Genomic DNA, 18873 nt, shown 5'->3' with positions numbered 1-18873 from the left:
TGCATTAATAAAAGAACAGCACCCCCATGTGGTTGAAACAAAGTATTGCATGTTCACAAAATGGCCTCACGCTTCACTTAAACATTCTTCCACAAGATGTCGGTGTGTGCTTGGTTTATTCGAGTGTATCGTGAACTCGATCCTCACAGACATTCTCCGTGCGTTAGTCATCTCAGATGAGAATGTGATCATTCCTATAATAAAAGGTCACATGCATGTCACAGACACCTCATAATAACGCATGTCTCTCCTGTTACTTTGAGGTACATCGTTTTGTTTCTTGGAGTACAGTACTTGAGAAACATGGTTTACGTTATTCCACTGAGAGACCATTAAAAGCATTCTTATGATCATGAGGCTCTTTGTGGGCAAGTCAAATCTTGGCCACCGGTCTTTGATGTTCCAGGAAAGTATAGGCCTTGTGAGGTGCCACATAAACTATGTAGGTAATGACGAACTGTAATCTTGTTTCATGTACGCGTGCATTCCTACCACTCAGTGATCTTACCCAATTATTTCTTAGTATTAGCATAAAACTTTGAAAGGTGATAGGAATGAATGGAAATGTATGTCTCAAAGATGTTTGTACAGTTTGAATTTAGCACACAGATAAATATCGCTTCGGGTGATGCAGTGCAGTTCTAGCACCCCAATAAATAATTTTTTTTTAACTCACTACTTCTGTGAGAGTGTCACTAAAAACATCTGCTGTTTTATTGGATCTTATTAGATTGTGCAATCGATGTTGTGACTTGTGAGTGTATATTTAGCATGCGCAAAGGAAATATGAAGAGAATGAATTGAACAGCTGGTTATAATAAAATTGTGAAAAAAAATATTGAATGTGCTTTCACTGCGTTTGTGGCCTGTTGATCATGAGGATATTAGTCTCATGCTTAAAAAAAAAAAATCAAACTGCAATTTAGTACTGTGACGGCAGCAGCATCCGATGCCTGATAAATGTACACATGTCCTTGTTTGCGCTCACCAGAGGGGAAACAAAAACATTATTTTTCTGGCAGGAACACTGACTTCACACCAGGTAGTTAAATTATGCGGACATCTGTTGACAGGCAGCCTCTTGTGATGAGCTGCCACATTATCCCGAGAGGGGAGCGCCACATCCCTGCTGTATCTATATTTTGATTTAGCTACTTTTGTCCCGAAACAGTGGTTGAGAATTCTAATATTCGGTGAACCAGCGGGGGGGCAACCATCCATTATTCATTCACTGCGACTTGGTATAGAACCTTTCCGCTTAAATTACACTGCAGTCTTGTGCGGATGACTTCAACTCTGCCACGCTATGTTCTAAGCGGCATCAATGTATGTCTTGGCCCTTATACTTACATTTCTTCATGTGATTAGTCTTGCATCTTGTGTAAATTACAGGATGGTAAGGATAAAAAAAAATGTGTGGTTGTGGGGGCACTGCGGGCCTTAAAGTTGCATTATGTTATTATTTTACTAGATCCTATATTCCTTGACTATGTTTGGAAATGCTGTCCTAAAATTAAGCAATGTCATCAAGTTGACTATGTTTGGCTGTCAGGTGAAGAAAAGCCAACTGGGACCGTTTGGGTTCTTTAGACACACTAAATCCAAGCAAAGCAAAATGTGCATTTCACATGTCGGCCTTCAGTGAAATCCTACTTAGTCCAACTTGAATAAATCCCAATTGTATCTGAAGGCCTCAAACGAATAGTTACTGGTATTGTGAAATCTGCCTGGCGACACGAGCTAGCTGAATTCTGATTGGATAAAAACTCTCACCTAGAAATACAACAACAAAGCGGCAAACTTGGACGCATGGGGTGATTGGGAGAACAAGTCCAACAGTGACTATTTTATATTCTCACCAATCAGCTGTCAGCACTTTTTCTTAAAGCGGTCTCTATGTGGTTTGTTCACCCCTGGTCTAAACAAACCAAATCCAAACAAATCCTCAGTAGCCTCTTGAAGTCCATGAAAATGTAGTCAACAAAATAAGCAGACTATCGCCCTCAAGGGTTGAATTCGCCCACATCCCAAATTGAGCTAATAAATCTTTAAAGCTACAACTTGTTGAAATAAAAAAAATAAAAAAAGTGTGCACGTCACAGCCAGGTGTTTCCTGTACTGAGTGTTTGTGCACATGCGGTCATCGGTCACTGCATAATACAAGTTTTTTTTTTTTTTTTTTAAAGCGAGTGCAATGACCAAGAAAGAGCAATTATAATAAAGCAGTCATGGTAAACTTAGAAAAATACTTTATATTAGAAAACATGAATTTAAAAAAAAAAGCATTTTACATATAAATGTTTAACTATTTACTATCAGTCTAATTTGCTTTCACTGTTCAATCATATTTTAAAAAGTAGGTATTGACAAATGTGTAATAGTTGTGGCCTTTATGTCATTAAAAATGTATTTACTGCCATTATTATTGTTAAAAGAGTCCGACTAATACCTCGCTGAACAAATAAATCAATGAAAGTAAATTACTCTGAGGTCTTGTGTTCTTTTTTTTTTTTATTTTATTTATTTTATTTTTTTATGAAGCCAAGATTGACCCATTAAATATATTTGCGCAAAGTATTACAGGAAATTGGTGTTCTTACTTCGCAATTATTCACATTTTCAATTTCTTTACAAAGCGTTAATGGCAGCTAATGGCCCGGGTGTGCATACGACGAAACGTTCCATCATTTTTGCTGGTGCGTGCGAAGAGGCATCATTTTGACAATATTGTCACAACTAAAACAAAATAAAAAAATAAAAAAATCAAATCTGTGTCTAGATACTTTTTGAGCGCTCCTGTTAAGATACGCATCCTGTTTAACACATTACCCATAATGGACCCTTTGACCAAAAAAAATGACGTACTGACCACCTAAATGCTTCCTGTCCACGTGAGGAGATGCGGCGAGGGCTGAAATGGCCTTCAGGAAGCCTTTAAAATTTCCAAGACGTCAATTTGGAAAATTCCTCGTTAGGAACCACCAGCGTAATTCTCCTGATCTCTTTCTCCTCCAATTACCCGTCGTGATTTCTCTCTCATCCAATGGTCTCATTTTTGACGTGGTGTGCCCTCCAATCACCGGGCTGTCCCCCAGGCGGCAACACTTCAACGTATCTGCTGTAATGAGACAATCATTCCCACATGCGGATCAAACTCCTCTAATCACTCAAACCTCCAATCCGCCCTCTGTCTCCATTTTCCTCCCTCTGTTTTTCTTATTTCCCCGTCTCACACTCTTCTACCCTCTGTGTGCCCCTTTACACTACCCCCCCCCTTCTTTTCCCTCTCGTTCTGATTGAATTACCATAAGTGCAGGTCCTGGCCAAAATATGCCAGCTTGTTCTGATTAAAACTGTCCCTGTTAGAGTAGAGACAGTCCAAATGGCTGTGAGCGGTTTGTGTGTTTGGTGGTGGTGGTGGTGGTGGTGGAGAAGTGGGGGGGGGGGGGGGGGGGCACATGTGCCTGTTTGTGTTGAAAAGAAAAATGCATCCAGACAATGTTGCATGGCGAAAGATGAAGAGCGGAAGGCCGAAGAACAAGATGGGGACGGAGAGGTAGTGGGGTTGAAGCGGGAGTGGGGGGGTTCGGTGGGGGGGGGGGTGGGGGGGGGGGAGTTGGGAGGAGGGACGAGACGGTAATGGTAGTTGACAGTGTTGAGTTCACAACAGGTTCATGGTGACATCATGGTTGAATTTTGGGGAACATTTGTACGGGAAGAGCTATTCACTGTTCATTGGATGCACATGTACGCCCTTTTCACCCACACAGAAACAACAAATATGCTTTGGCGCTTGAATATTCATTTCAGCTTGTTTGTATTTCCATGTGCGCATATGATTTACTGCGATTTTTATTTTTTTTTTGCCTCTAGTGTTCACTGAAAGGACCCCTTTCATTTCGCAACATGTGAGGTAAACTTGCTAACCCCAAAATGGCGACCCAGAGTGTCACCCGTTTCTTTTTCGCCCCCTCGTTTATTTCCCCCCCCCCCCCCCTTGTATTAAGTCTATTTTTTCCTGCATGTCTCGCCAACATTTGCCCGCTGGTACAGTATGTTCTTTGTGTGTAGGCATGTTTAGCTCTTCTAGAGGAAGAGAAGACAGAAAGGAGCCCTGGGACGTGAAAAGTGTTTATGGCGAATGTGTGGGTGTGATTATGTTTGTGTCAGCTCTTTTGCTGGCGACGAAAAAAAAAAAGGCAGCAAATAACAGCAGGGAGATTTGGTGTATTTAAGGTTCTTTGTTGTTGCTTTTATGTGCTGTGCTGTTGCGATACTTTATTGGTTTGTACATATCAGGGTTATTAATAGTTTATTTTATTTTTCATTGTAGTTCGTTTTTTATTTAGTTTTGACTTTATATGTTTAAGTTTTCATAGCACTTTTTTTTGTTTGCCTTTTTTGGTGGAGCGAAATACTTTTAGTTTAGATTTTATTAGTTTCTGTTTTAGTTTTATATTTATTTATTTATTTTAGATTTATGGAGTATTTAAAAAAAAAATAAAAAAAATAATTAAATTAAAAAGAGAACTAAGTATTGAATAATAAAATTAAGTATACTACAATGCTTTTTGTCATTCCTTCATCTGCAATACGGAAATAAATAGATTTGAAATAAACCCTGAAAGCTCAGAACGACTAAGCGACAAATATGAAAACGAAGGACATTTTTACTGTGATCATAGTTTCATCTAATTTATTTTTTTAAAATATTTTTTCCTCATTGACAAAAATGTTTTTTAAATATTTTTTTTATAGTTATTTTGTTACTTTTCATTAACACTAATCACCTTAGCAGACATAAGCCCGAGTTAATGCACGAGCAACCTTCCTTTGTACCCCTGTCGTGTACTCGTATGTTTATGCGTGTCCGAGCCGGTAAGCAGGCTTGTCATGCATGCCTGTCATCCTCGGCGTGCCTCTCTGGGCATCGCACAGCTTCACATGATATCAATCTGAGAGCAGTGGGGTAGTGATCTCATTACCAGCAGCCTGTTGCTGATTAAAACCTGCCGTCTGAATCTCACCGCCCCCCGCCCCCTTTTCTCCTGTCTTTTTTTTTTTTTTTTTTTTGCCTTCCCTCCACACTCCTCTGCTTCCCTTTCCTATGCACACACCCCCCTGCCTCTTCCAACCCTTAACTCTAGCGTCCTCACCATTCTGCGGTTTCTCCACTGCACTCTGCCAAAAAGGGCCCCTTTTCCAGTTCTGCAGAAAGTTAAAAGTGCCCCTCTTTTTCCTTTTCTCATTTCCTACTATGTTTCTTTGTTCTCTCCACTTTGTTGTTCATCTATATCAGGGAAGGGCAAATGCTGGAGCGGGCCACAATTTTTCATCACTGCTACCGGAGGGCCACGCAGGACCATGCACCTTTGAACCAGATGTATGACAAAATAGGAATTATTTTTTTGCATCTTGTCATTAAAATCAATTGACTGTTCATTCTAAAATCGGGCAGTATAAGACACAGTAAAAGTGCCACTAAGACACTTCTGCCATCTAGTGGTGAGTTTTGATATTACAACTTAAAACTATGACCCAAGCATTTACACATGTTACACATGGCACCCGAGAATTCATTCATTTATATATATTATTCATGTTTTTTTCCGGGACATTTGCCCTCATCTCCCTCGTTTCTTAGCATTTTTTGAAGAATTTCTTGTGTTTGTATATTAAAAAATTTTGAGGGGGCTTGATCTATATATTCCGGTCAAGGAAGGCCCAAATAACTGAGACACTATCCTCATCAAAACTCCTTTCATGATGTGTGTTTTATTTCCCAGATGTGAGTGCATGCATCAACATGTGACTATGTGTCTTAACTTTTGTTTTTGTTTAACATTGAGAAATACGCAAATTGCTTCTTTCACACTCAGCCAGGAGTAACACACTGGCCTGCTCTTGGCATATTTCACTGACACAGAAACACAAACAGTAGTAACCTTACACCTCCTGCACTGACGGGCTCGCTTAGAAGTGTGGTCGTTGGGATATATATATATATATATATATATATATTTTTTTTTGTGAGCAATATGTTTACACCACAATTTAGTAATAAATTGTACAGAATTATGACCCAAGTGACATCTACTATTGGACTGTTTTCAAGCAGTATGAGAGTCACAGCTCCGTGCAAGCTGGGTGTGCATTCACAAAAACCACAGAAACAGACTTTGGCATGCCATGGTTATGGCCACAGCGTGAATACTCGACGCAAAAAATAGCTGCATTGGAAACTATATTTTCCTATAATTTCACTGCAAGTTTTTTTTTTTTTTTTTTATTACGGAAAAAAAAAATCTTTCTCAAGCTGCCCTGGAGCTACGGTATTTTCACATAAAATAACACAAACAGGCACCGACGACTTAAATACATCAGGATGCTGATTTTAAAAGCTAACCTCAAAAATATGAATGCATGTTATTTTGCAGTTCAATTGTTACTCTGCATTAAATATGAAATACATTTTAGAAAAGACAGCAAAGCAGCGCCATCAAGTGGATCCATCGGGGCACTGACCTCTGACCTTTGTGTTCTGTCGTGAGGTTTTGTACATCCATTCAACACGTGATAGTTGTTTGAGCCCGTGTTTAAACTTGCCACATATTCATTTCTCCACACATGGCTTAAATTTATGTCAGCATTGAATATGACAGGACCATGTGACTGAATTCCTGATGGTTTGTTATAGTTCAGCGATAGCCAACTCTGTGTCAGTGATACATGAGAATAAGCGTTTACGGCTTGATTCTCTCTCTCTCTTTTTTTTTTTTTTTTTTTGAAGCATCTGGTCCTACGGCCTTTTCATTTACGTTGATTCCCCCATCCAGAATTGTGACACACCCACTGCACGTACTGTAGGTCGTAAATGAAGGTGGCCTTATCAAAGAGACGTGATTCACGGACAACGGAGGTTGTTTGGGATCACGGAACGTGGAGATTTTCGGAGACGTGTTCATGATATTGAAATCTGTGAAAAAGATAAAGCACACTATATTTGTAAAGGCCTTACACGTGGATGGATAGCGTGTTTGTTTTATGCATGAAGTAAATCTAAAACAATCAATTGAATTCAATCTAGTTTGTGTAGGAGCATGTTTATTTGTGACAAGTGAAGCTAATTGATTTACATTTTTATTATTATTTTTTTTTTTTTACGTGTTCAGATACATTTATTAAGTCATTCACTTTTGCCCCAAGCACAGTCCCATTCAAGTATAAAAGCACTCTAATTTGTCAAAGGGAAACAAAGGTAATGATGTCTAAAAGGAAGCAGAATTTCAAGGATGGAAGAGGTATAGGTGCTTGTGCGATGTGTCAAAAGGCACCATGCAGTGTTGCCTGGTCAGAGAGCAACCGACGACTGATTAGCGCCAAGAAGAACACGATCTAGGCCCAAAAATTGGTGTCCACGTAGCACCACTTGGACTGCCATGAAAAACAAACTCGACACGTAGCATACATATGAAGGACTTGAGGTGGCCCACCAGAACCTCCGTTTAATTTACCCGCACTGCAGGAAGAAGCGGCCTCTACCGTGGATGTGCTGAAGGAGGAGCCGTGAGCGGATACAAATCAAGTTAAGTAACTTATGGCATGAAACACAAATTCTCAATCCCAGTGTTTTTGTGTTTCAAGGATTTTGTACGAAATGATTCAATTGAGGACAAACATAATATTGTCTTTATTTGACAGATATTGCGATAACGTCTTTCTAAAGCCTATGAGGGAGATTAAAGAACATAGAGTACATGCCCCCCTATTGCATGTTGTTGGTTTTTATGGGGCCAGCAGTGGTGGAGTCGCCAAGATGTGAGCGTTTAGTCAGGCATGTTTGTCTGCGACACGAAGAAGCAGGTAGCTGGACCCCGAGGGGCCGACTGGTCAGGTTTGATCTCATCATGGGGCGACATTTAATGATTCTTTACAAGGCAGTATCTGGTTTGATCTTCTTCGGAGGAAAAAGTACACTTGAAGTCATTTTCACTGGTGAAACCATTTAGACAGGTTTGACGATATGGAAAAGAGCTTGTGGTAGTTTGCAGTCTGTGTGTAACACGTTTATCTTGTAAAATTGTAATCTATTGAATGTTTTGCATATATTTGTAATTTGTGACTACATCGGGATCGGTTACCCAATTTCTTATGCTCTTTGTCATCCAAAAGTCTCACCGGATTGGCATTCATATGAATATTTTATGCAAATGCGCTACAAGGCACGAGTCCCGCAAGTGTTTGAAATTCATGAAAACGGCGTTGAGTTGTCGTGATTTGAAAGCGTTTGAAATTGCATCAAGGTGTATGAAATTATAACAAAAGGAATTTACAACAGATAGCCATGTGACCCGAACGAGACTTTACGATGTTTTCTCCTTCATGTGTGAGACGAACAGCGAGCAAAAAAAGTTCTTAGAGGTTGCTGCATGTTTTGGGTGATAGTCGTGAGATGCGAGAATATCCTTCAAACGCATTCGGGAACACGCCTCCCTCGTTCACTTTGTTTTGAAAGGACGTAAAGACTCGCAAGACGAGAGCCGATCCCACGTCTGTGGTTCAAAGAAATAAAGTGCCTACACATTAGAAACAATGAAGCATGCTCTTTTTCTTTTTATGTGTAATAACCGCTTAATAAACATAGTTTTCATTTGCTACGTAACATTGCAAGCTTAAGGTGGTAATAATGCAATTTTAAAAGTCGACAAACGAATCCACTTTCATTTCAATCATCTTAAGCCAGTCCTTCTCAATTATTTTCTGCATTTTTTATTCGACTATAAAAGAAAAGAGTTTAAGTGCAACAATTTGCCTAAAATTAAGATGTAAACATTTTTGACAAATTCAAATTGACTTCAGCAACATTAACTCAAACAAAAATGAATAAAACAATTTATGCAGATTTTTTTTTTTTTGATCCAATGGGGAATGAGAGCGCCACTGCCAACTACTGGAGTGGATGAGCAATTACACTTTATTGTAGTGTGGCGGGGGGAAAAAAGCCTGTTCCCCAGGGTCACACGTGCGCCCCTCTATTTCAGAAGCACTGTCTTAAGCTATCAGTACTTTTATGCTAAAATTAAAATTATTTAAAAAAACAAAACAAAAATGATCCTTCCCACTCAGGCGTATTTGGCCATTTCGTCTCAATCATGGCCCATGTGTCTGAAGAATGAGTCCCCTTGCACCCCCACATTTGCTGGCCACCAGGTTTAAGTCAAGGCATTGTAAACATGCTGCAATGGTCTACGGGTTGATACCGATACCCCCAAAGGTGTGCAGCGCCGTTTGGCATGTGTGTTTGTTAGCTAATGACTCTTTCATTTATGCGAGCATGTGTCAGCTGTGGACTATATTTGGACAGCACTAAAGAGCTCGAGTCAATAATGATGCGGCGTATGCGTAAAAAGTAAAAGCGTGCTATGAGACAAAGGCTACAAAAAAAAAAAAAAAAAAAGTGGAGGGGGTGGGCAGCAAAGTGAAACCTAAGCCTTGAGGACCCCATTCTCCCTTCCTACGGGCATTCTGCGGCTGGCAAAAAAAAAATGCACTGTATATTTGAGGTTTTGGATCACGTGACAGAGGCAGGGTTTGTGAATCAAAGCGCACTATGACTTCAAGAGAGAGAGGGAGCGAGAGCGAGAGACGGGGAAAGCAGAGGGAGGCGGAATGCAACAGGCTAAAGTCAGTCGTCGCCTTGAGAGAAACTTCACAACTTTTGATTTCAAGCTCTGCTCGTTCCTCCACTGAATTACATCCTTGTAAAAAAACAAAAAAAAACAAAAAAAAAAGACAGAAAACATATAAAAACAGCAGGCAGACTGTGACGGACTCCCATCACACATCTGGTAAGTTTGACTTGCAGTCTTGTTTTTCACTTGATCTGAATTTTCCTTTCAAACTTGAGTGTGTACCAGCGGCGTGTAAGAAAAGACGGACGGGCATGTCAGAGCACGAGTCGGATGTCTTTCTTACTCTCTGTGTTTGGGTGTTGTTGGGACAGCACGAGTGCAGAGGTTGGCTTTCCTGACGAGCGCTTTAATTGAGAACGGGGCAGAGAGAAAGAAACATTGAAGGAGGGGAATGAAAGCTGAACGCGAGGGCCGCTCGATGGGAACGGATGAGATCTTGCACGGGTGTTAGCATGTCTCGCTTTGCGCCGGTGACGGATGCGCATGCCTGACCTCTCGGATTCCCCGATGCTGAATTGGATGTTATTTTAGAACAGAAGGGAGCACGTTTGGATGTAGTCGAGTACCTCAGGTGAGATTGTGCAGCTCATGTGATGGAACAATGGCCAAGTAGATCCCGTTTGGTCTCTGAGTCCCTTCGAGGTTATGCAAACTGGTTTCAATACTACCCAGTTGCATAAATCCAAATAATCTGCAGTGACTCATCTCGCGAGCTATAAATACGGTGTGATTGATGAGTAAGAGTAAGTTGCTAATAAGTGCCTTCTCTCCACTTCATCTGAGCGATCCAGGTTGGCCCCCTGACACTATACTGCCGAGCAGTCTTGCCATGCCTCGTTATTTGCGTCATATCAGTTCATCATCATGTCAACGTTCGTCATGTCGATGGGGAGGTAAAAAAAAAAAAGTTTGGAGTCAACACTCGGGTCACGTTGAAGACTGACTCACAATAGCAATTACAAGTTGGCGTTCCAAGTATTCCACACCGGATCATAATTCAGTCCCGAACTGAACTGGAAGTAGGAATGATGAGTTATGTTATCGGCGGTGAATTTGATTCATTCTCAAGTGCCTAAAAATTGGTGGGGCAAAAGCTAATAGAACAAAGGAAAAGGTTTGGGTGTGCCCATTTTGAGTTACGCCAAAAAATCCTAAAAAAATAAGTCACATCCAAGTAAAAAGCAGAACATTACGTGTTTATCCTCCACGCACTCTACTCGCAAAGAATGGACGGTTTAATTGGCTGAGACGTGTCACATGGCCGCAGAACGGCGCTCAACGGTATTGCTAGCATGTCTTTTGAGGTCGGCTACTCCAAGTAATATTTTTCGTGTCTACTCAGCCGGCCATTTTCATTTGCAATTTCTTTCCGTGTCTGCCGACATCTGCCATTGTCGACTGAACCGTAAACCGGTCCCTCTGAGCAACTCGGAGCGGTCTAAAGTGACGGATGCATCTGTTGCTGGTTAAAGCCTGTAGCATGGAAACTCCTCAGACGGTTTTATTGGTGTCTGCTCAAATTGATTTGGGTGTGTTGGATGTCATTATTTAACCCTGCGGCAATCTTCGTTGTCTACAAATTGCAATGACCCCATAGGCCGAGGCGACGTTAGGATTTGTCTGCCTCAACCTTTTTCCTCCACAAACGTCTAATCTTTTTTCTCAGCAGTTGTTATTATCGTATAATAAGCAGAAACTCGAAACTTATGCGTCCTCAACCCACCAAATGTTTTCTTGTTCCTTCACATTATTCCACATCGTCCATGGAATTATTTAGCGAGATATTGTGAGAGTCATGCATGCCTAATTGGCTTCAGAGATTTGGAAGTCACTTGAATTGCTGCTTTTTTGTGTGTGTGTGTGTGTGTGCGCGCCAGTGCATTGAAAGCAGTTCTCAATGTGTGTTCAATTGTGGCCTGACGATGTTCTGCGCTCAGCACGGGCTACAAGTCCTTTTAAACACACTTCTAATCTTCTATCTGGAGCCACAGACTGCGTGTGAGCGTGTGGGGGGGGGGATTCGGGGGAGTTTAGACTCACTTTTCACTTAAATACTAAATGAAAAGCTGCCTAGCAAATGCCTCAATTAGGCCTGACCCATGGCCGGACGACAAGGCCTGGAGCTACAGAAGCTGACCCCGGCATCGACCTCGAGACCTTGAGCACCCCACAGGCTTGACTCCACATAATGACAACATTGTGTGTTTTATAAAACATCACGGTCATCCACATTATCCCCATTTACGCTGTGTAATTCCAAGATCCAAGTAGTCCTGTTTTCACAGAGAGTGCTTGATTTATGTAGTGTTCAGTGTATAAAAAAAAAAAAAAATGCCAAGATCGTTTATCAAAGTCCTTGCCAGGGTAACAGCACATTTCAAACCAATGAAGTGTAACAACAGCCTATTTAGAGTCGATTTGACATGCCAAATACTTTAAATAATCAATTAATTATCACATTGACACATTCCCTTTCTTTACATTGGACGTGTGCAGTTTAGGGAAAAGATAATTGCAGTGGTTGGATCTGAGACACTTATGTAGGTACAGGCTCTGCTCACCTTGGTGAGGCAGCGAGTTTTGAGTTTCCCACCTCAAAATAGTCATATACTGCTTATTGTCACTAAGGTCGCCGGATCCTATTCCCGTTGACTTTGAGCGAGAGTCAGGGTGCATGGCGGGTTGGGCGCTAGCCAATAGTAGGCCTCCAATATGCCATTTTTAATGAAAAAATGTTTATATATATTTAAAAAAAAAAATATTATATATATATATATATATTCCCAATTAGATTGTGGTTGTGGATGCTGTGTTTACATTTTATTGTCTCATTTTCTCATTATTTCCTAAAAATTTTTTAATTGTTTTTTGTGGTTTTCGTGGCTGAAGTACCCTTTTTTTTTATTTAAGAAGTGTGTTTTTTTTTTTTTTTAAAGTGGTCCCGGTTCAAGCAAATGCTGCTGAGAGCCAAAATGCAAATTTTCCTATCTGACAGAGGTGTCAAATTCAGGTCCAGAAAGTAAACCCTGCCAGTTTGTCTTTCGCGACAGGTGCTTCTACTCAAGAGCTCGTTTACCTGCCGGTTGAGTGCAAGCACCTGTGGCTAAAGACAAACTGGCAGGGTTTACTTTATGGACCTGGTTTCAATACCTCTGTCAGATCGGAGGATTTGTATTTTGGCCATCGGTACGCTGTATCTTGCAATGCTGGTCATTGAAGTCGCTACAATCATGGAACAAATTTGAGACCTCTTTGTTTTCTTCAATTTCTTCTTTTTTTGAATGCCTGGTCCACATTTGTATCGTGAGCAACAGGCAGAATATGAAAATGCTCAAGAGAGCGCGGAAGAACCAAGTGAGATCCGGAAGCGACAAATCCAATGATATTAAACACATTGCCTTTAAACATGCTAACGTCACTTTGGAAAATAACCACAACTTGAAGGTTGAGAAACATAAATATTGAGATCTTGAGTTCAGTCTTTCACATAAAATCACAGCTTCAAAAGTCTCTCACACTTTGGGATGTAGACACTTAAGCACATCGCCATGTAATCTATAAGATACGCTAACATTGAGTACTAATCAACCACATGATCAAACTACATAAAGAGCACCATTGTACAGTGTCAAGCAGAAAATGTGCCCCCACTGGCTCGACTTTGTAACCACTGGAGGCCATCCAAGCATTGCCGAACATCACGTCTGCGTTCCACCATTAACACCCATTTCACTAATTCAACCAAAGTCACATGGAATTGGTTTATTGTCGTCGTTTGACGTCATGTTTTGCGCTGTGCGCTAAGTGGGAAAAAGAAGATGAGTGCGTGTCAGAGTTTGCATCGTTTGCCGAGAAGAAAGCAAAAAAAAAAATAAAAAAATACAATACAATTCAACCTTGCTATGGCATTAAAAACTATAACTTTAATTTCAACACTTGCCAGTGTTAAATCGGTAAGGCATCAAGGCTAACCACCAGCTCTCATTGATGATATACAAATTGCAGAGATGCTGCATGTATGAAGCGTGTCTATCTTCACTCCCATCTGTGAATTCTATGTTGGTTTGACCTAGGCGACTAATATAGTTAGGATATTATGCTTTTCAGTGTGTTTAGATACAAGATCTCTGTGCTTTCATAAGCAGCCTAAGATTAGAATAGCTCAAGTATATACTTTACAGCTGGGATGGACAACTGGTGGCGCGAGGGCCGCATGGAGCCCCCGACCATATTCTGAGAGGCTCCTTGATTAAATCTTTGAAAAATGGGGACAACATTTAGAGAAAAAAATGTGCAAAATATCCCCAAAATGCAAAAAAATATGAATATGCAAATCGACGGGTAGCGAACCACAAGTATGCATGGATTAACTAGTTTTAAATTGCAATATCACCCTTCGCCACTTGATGGCAGACGTGGCTCACTCCAATGTGAGCAGGCCATTTTTTTTTTTTTTTGCAGAACTAGAATGATATGCAAGACAAAACATAGTCCCTCGCTAATATTAAGATTGCACAAATTGGTCAGCAGTTTTGTGCCATCCTTGAATGATAACATTTATGCAAGAGCGCCCGTTGCGTTTTAAAGTGTATTTTGTTCACTATTGCCCGTAATTGCTAATTGCTTGCACCGGTCAAAAGGAATGCTCTGGAAAATTACTGTTGCGCAAATAAAAAAAAACAAAAACAAAAAACGACAGGTTTTGAGAAAATGTGTTTTATATTCTTTCCTTTCCATGCTAGTTGCTATACACAAGTGACGATTTTGTTTGTCTATTTCCACTCTGCGACTGCGGTTGCAACCAAAATGGAGGGTGCCACGAAATGGTTCATAAGTTATTTTGGTACAATTCAAGAGTACTGACCATGGAAACAGTAAATAGTGTATGCGAAACAGAGCAGAATTTCCCTTACAGTATTTTGGTTCCAGAGTGTGAACACCTAACTTGTTGTTTTTGTGAGCAGTCTTTGATCAAACAATGTTTATGACTAGACGTGATGTTGTAACACAGATCCGTTGTGTTTGTGTGCAGTACGTTCATGAACCGGCATTGGCTTCTTTGTTTTCGGACCATGTGTTTAAATGTTTATGACTGCATGTATTCATCACGGCAAGTCAAATATACGTCTGGAGGTTTTTAAAAGAAGTGACTCCGTCGTTTAGCTAAGATAAACAAGGCTTATAACACTGCCAGTCGTCCTCAATGTCCGCTAATGAGCCCTGACATGGAAGCTGAAGGGTTGGCAGTGAAAGCGTTCACTCCTCCTGTCTGCATGTTGAAGTGGCCAAGGTACTAAAACTCTAAATTGCCATGAGAAGACCGCTTTGGTCAAAACGCTTGTGCCAGACGAATGAAAAGTAACGTACTTCAATGTGTTTGACCAGAAATGTGCTTTTGATGTCGACTCAATTGTTTGTTTTTTTTTTCTGTTTGGGGACGCTTGTGTGGAAGTGGGCATTAATGAACTCAACATGAAACATTGGTTGGGACACGTTACCAGTGTGACTCTCAGTAATGACTGCGTGCGTTTCATAAGTGTAACCACAAGCTGATTTGGAAAAACTATAAAATCCAGTCACATTTACAAAGGATAACTATATCCAGATGACTCGCCTCAAACAGCGGAACATGTGATTGAAAAAAGTTTATGTCATTTCAACTGTTTAGATGTGGAAATGGAGTGAAAATAAGCAGCGCTGATGGTAACTTATGTAGCAACTTGTTGGAAAAGACACGCCGATGGAAAGCCCCATTCATCGTTTTTACACCAAACCTGTTTTTAATCCCCATTGTCTGGGAGAAGGCAGCAGCAGTTTGTGCGTTTATGTGTGCGTTTGTGTCAGCAGGACCGGGACCAGGTGACCCAGTCTGACCTGACCCAGCCTGCGCTCATAAAAGCAGCATTGAGGCCCGGAGGCCCGGAGACACAGCGCCACTTTTGTTGCCCTACCCAAGGTGTATTCCCCCTGGAGGCAAAGCGTGGGGGCGGGAGGGTGTTACTCATTAGAGAAAAAGAAACCATACCTAGGCATGGCGCGCACATTATTTCACTGTTTATTAGCAGGAATAAAAGTGTTTCTTTAATTTTTTATGTTTGCATTCGCTAACGACTCTTGTCTGCTTTCTTGTTGCCCCCATGCTGTTTCACCACAGTCCCTTCTTTCTCCTATTAATCCACTTTCCAGCGCGCCTCTAATTAATAGCACTCTACTCTTACACATGGCCAGCCAGATGCTTGGAACTCCTTCCCCATGCTCTCTTTTGCCATCTTTTTTCGGCTTTCAACACTTGTTTTTTTTTTTTTTTTTTTCTCCATGGCAAACCGTTTTATACATCTGGCTTTCATACTTGACTTTTTAGTCTTTCTTTGGGTTTGATTTTTGTAAACCTGAGTGACCCAAAGGCTACATCTGTGGAGGGATTCTTTGTCCGATATTTACTCGTTCATTCTTCAAGGTCAATTGCAGCTTTCAATGACGCTTCAGCTGACAAATTTTCCACTTGATTATTTGCCCCAAAGCGTGATTAGCCCGCTCAGGTTTGTCTACACTGTGATGCCTGGAAAAGCAAGTATTTGAAACTTTGATCAATATTTATGTAGTTCCCACTTGAATTGAAATTCCATTGTTTCTTTTGGCTTCACGCTTCACATTTTCAAACCAGCGTGTAAAATAGAAAAAAAAAAAATACATAGGGTGTGCTGAAGAAAGAAACCATGTTATACTAATTAGTGTATTCATCCAACGTTAGGAGGAAAAAAAAAAAAAGTCCTTGACCCCAAAGGGTTAAGCGTGCAGAACATCTGTGTACGTTCACGTCTGCAGGCTACATGTCCGTGCTTGCGTGTGTTGGTGATTCCGCTCATACGCAGGCATGTGTACGTTAACGTTTGTTAAATGTGGCATTTTGCTCATGTGTATGATTTTGTTTCAGTTTTATTTTTTTTAAACTAACTGCCCACTTTGTCCAACCGGTGTTTGACATTCTTTGATCGTCAAACAGTCAAGTTCTTTGTGGAAATAGTTGCAGGGACTCTCCCCAACTGGCCCTCGCGGTGAAGAAAAACCGCAATGGAGCCGAGCAGTTACAGAAATATGTCAATATGGGAAATATGACTTTAAAAACAACATTGACTGCGCTGACTTTGTGTGTGAGAGAGTGGGGGAAGAAATAGCAAAAGAATTTGACTGTAATGACAACTGCTGATTTGTCATTCTAATGTTACCCAATGCACTGTATTATTAATGCTCACGAGATGTGATTATTTCCACGGCTGTTTTTGGTGTAGCTGTGAGTTATGGTATATTTGTTTAAGCTTGTTTAAACAACACTATAAAATAAGAGTTGTCGCTGATTTTATGGAGCAGACAAGATGAGCCAAAGCAAAATAAACTTACTCTTCTCACTTATTCTTCTCACTGTAAATAACGATCCAGTGTAATACAGTTTCACTCCAGTCCTGCAGGTGGCAGTAATGCCAATTACTTTTCGTCGAGTTTGCTGCTGAATCTGGTGCCACAACAGTGCCTATGAATTGTAATGGTGATCACAGGAAATCCTGATCCAGATGTGCACCGAGATGTCTTGGGAGATTTCTTGATCCTTGCACTATGGCAATTGGTTACTACTAATAAATTTACCAATAAACACAACATCTGGCCACCATGTTTACGTGCTTGGAAGAGGTATGGTGGATTTAAAAAGTCTACACACCCCTGTTTGAATGCCGATTTAATATTTTTGGGTTATTTCATTTTGGATTTTTATTTATTGATTGACTGATTATTTTGGGGGATAAATCAGCATTTTATTTTTCAGCGTTATGTTTTTAAATGATATTCAGTTTTTTGGGATGGCATATTTCGTATGAAGTTTCACTTTGGGCTTTTGCAAACCTCCTGCTGTTTAATTTAATGAATTTACTGTATTGGGAAATTGTGGACGTATTAGACCACATTTTGAGGTGCAAACGTCAAGTACCAGTCAAAGTGAGCAATTGTATAAACTGGATGTATTTTGTTTCATAAAGGAGCGAGTCCTAGAAAAACTTTCCAAACTGGGGTCGTGTGGAATATTCAGAGTAAGCGAAGTGTTGTTTTTGGCCAGCGGTGATGCCATTATGCCTTTAAAAATGTGAAGCACAAAACGAAAACATATTTACAATGACGCTGCGTGAAACATATTCCAACTACATTAACAGGTATGCATGTGAGTGTTTGTGTTCATGTTTTCAAGAACATGCGCAACATTTTACTTTTGAAGCAGGGATGAGTTGACCCGCTGCAGCCCCTCTAGAAGTGACAAGCGGCTGTGTGTGACCGCGTGTACCCGTGATAACAATGACAGCCAAGCTGCGATTTGCCTTTACTTCCACCACTCTGGCTATTTTTGCCCTTTTTTTTCCCTGTTGATTCAGTATATTCTCTTTGTACTTTAGTGGAAGACATTTGTGTATTCAGATCTCCCTCCCTCAGCCGCTGCTCTGTGTGTGTATGTATGTGTGTGTGTTTGATTCGCAAGCTGAAGCAGGCCCAAAACAACAAGACATTCTTTGGCTGAGCTGTATTTACCACAGCTCTACCACAGAGACTTAAGCCCCGCCCACTCGTGAAATCACTGAAGGGAATGAGAACGAAACGAGCGAGGGCAGCCCTCGTATAACTTTTCCAGCGGGTCACTGAGGCACAGCGGGAGTCCAAAAAGACAGAAAAGGTGGGATGAGATCGCGGCGACCTTGAGCAAAGCGAAAGCTCAGAGGGCTTCCTGTGGGGTACGATGAGCACGACTTAGTTTTGTGTGTGTGTGTTGCTGGAAGGGGTTAATTTTACCCATGTTGCTGGCAGGCTGGCAGGGGGAACACAGAGACCCTTTATAATACAGTTGTGCTGATTGAAATCATATGGCATTGCCTGAAATCATTACACCACTCAGGAAACAGAGCATGAGAGAGAAAGGCTGTTTCCTTTGCTGCTTTTTCCTCACTAGCCTCTTTTTGTTCTGTAGCGGCGAGATTGTTTTTCCACATTGACTTGATTGGAGGTGAGTTGTGGAGAAACTTCTTGTTCTAGCATCTAACTCATCTCTATTGTCCACTGTCCTCTACAGCGTGCGGCGAGGCTCTTCCCAACCTCTGTCGCGTGGTACCCGGGAGGCCCTCAGCATCATCCGCCTCACCCCGTT

This window comes from Idiotropiscis lumnitzeri, chromosome 11 (genome assembly GCF_059441095.1).
Source record: "Idiotropiscis lumnitzeri isolate Australia: NSW breed Sydney's pygmy pipehorse chromosome 11, RoL_Ilum_1.0, whole genome shotgun sequence".
NCBI classification, from domain to species: Eukaryota; Metazoa; Chordata; class Actinopteri; order Syngnathiformes; family Syngnathidae; genus Idiotropiscis; species Idiotropiscis lumnitzeri.
Note: the sequence above shows the minus strand (reverse complement) of the source record.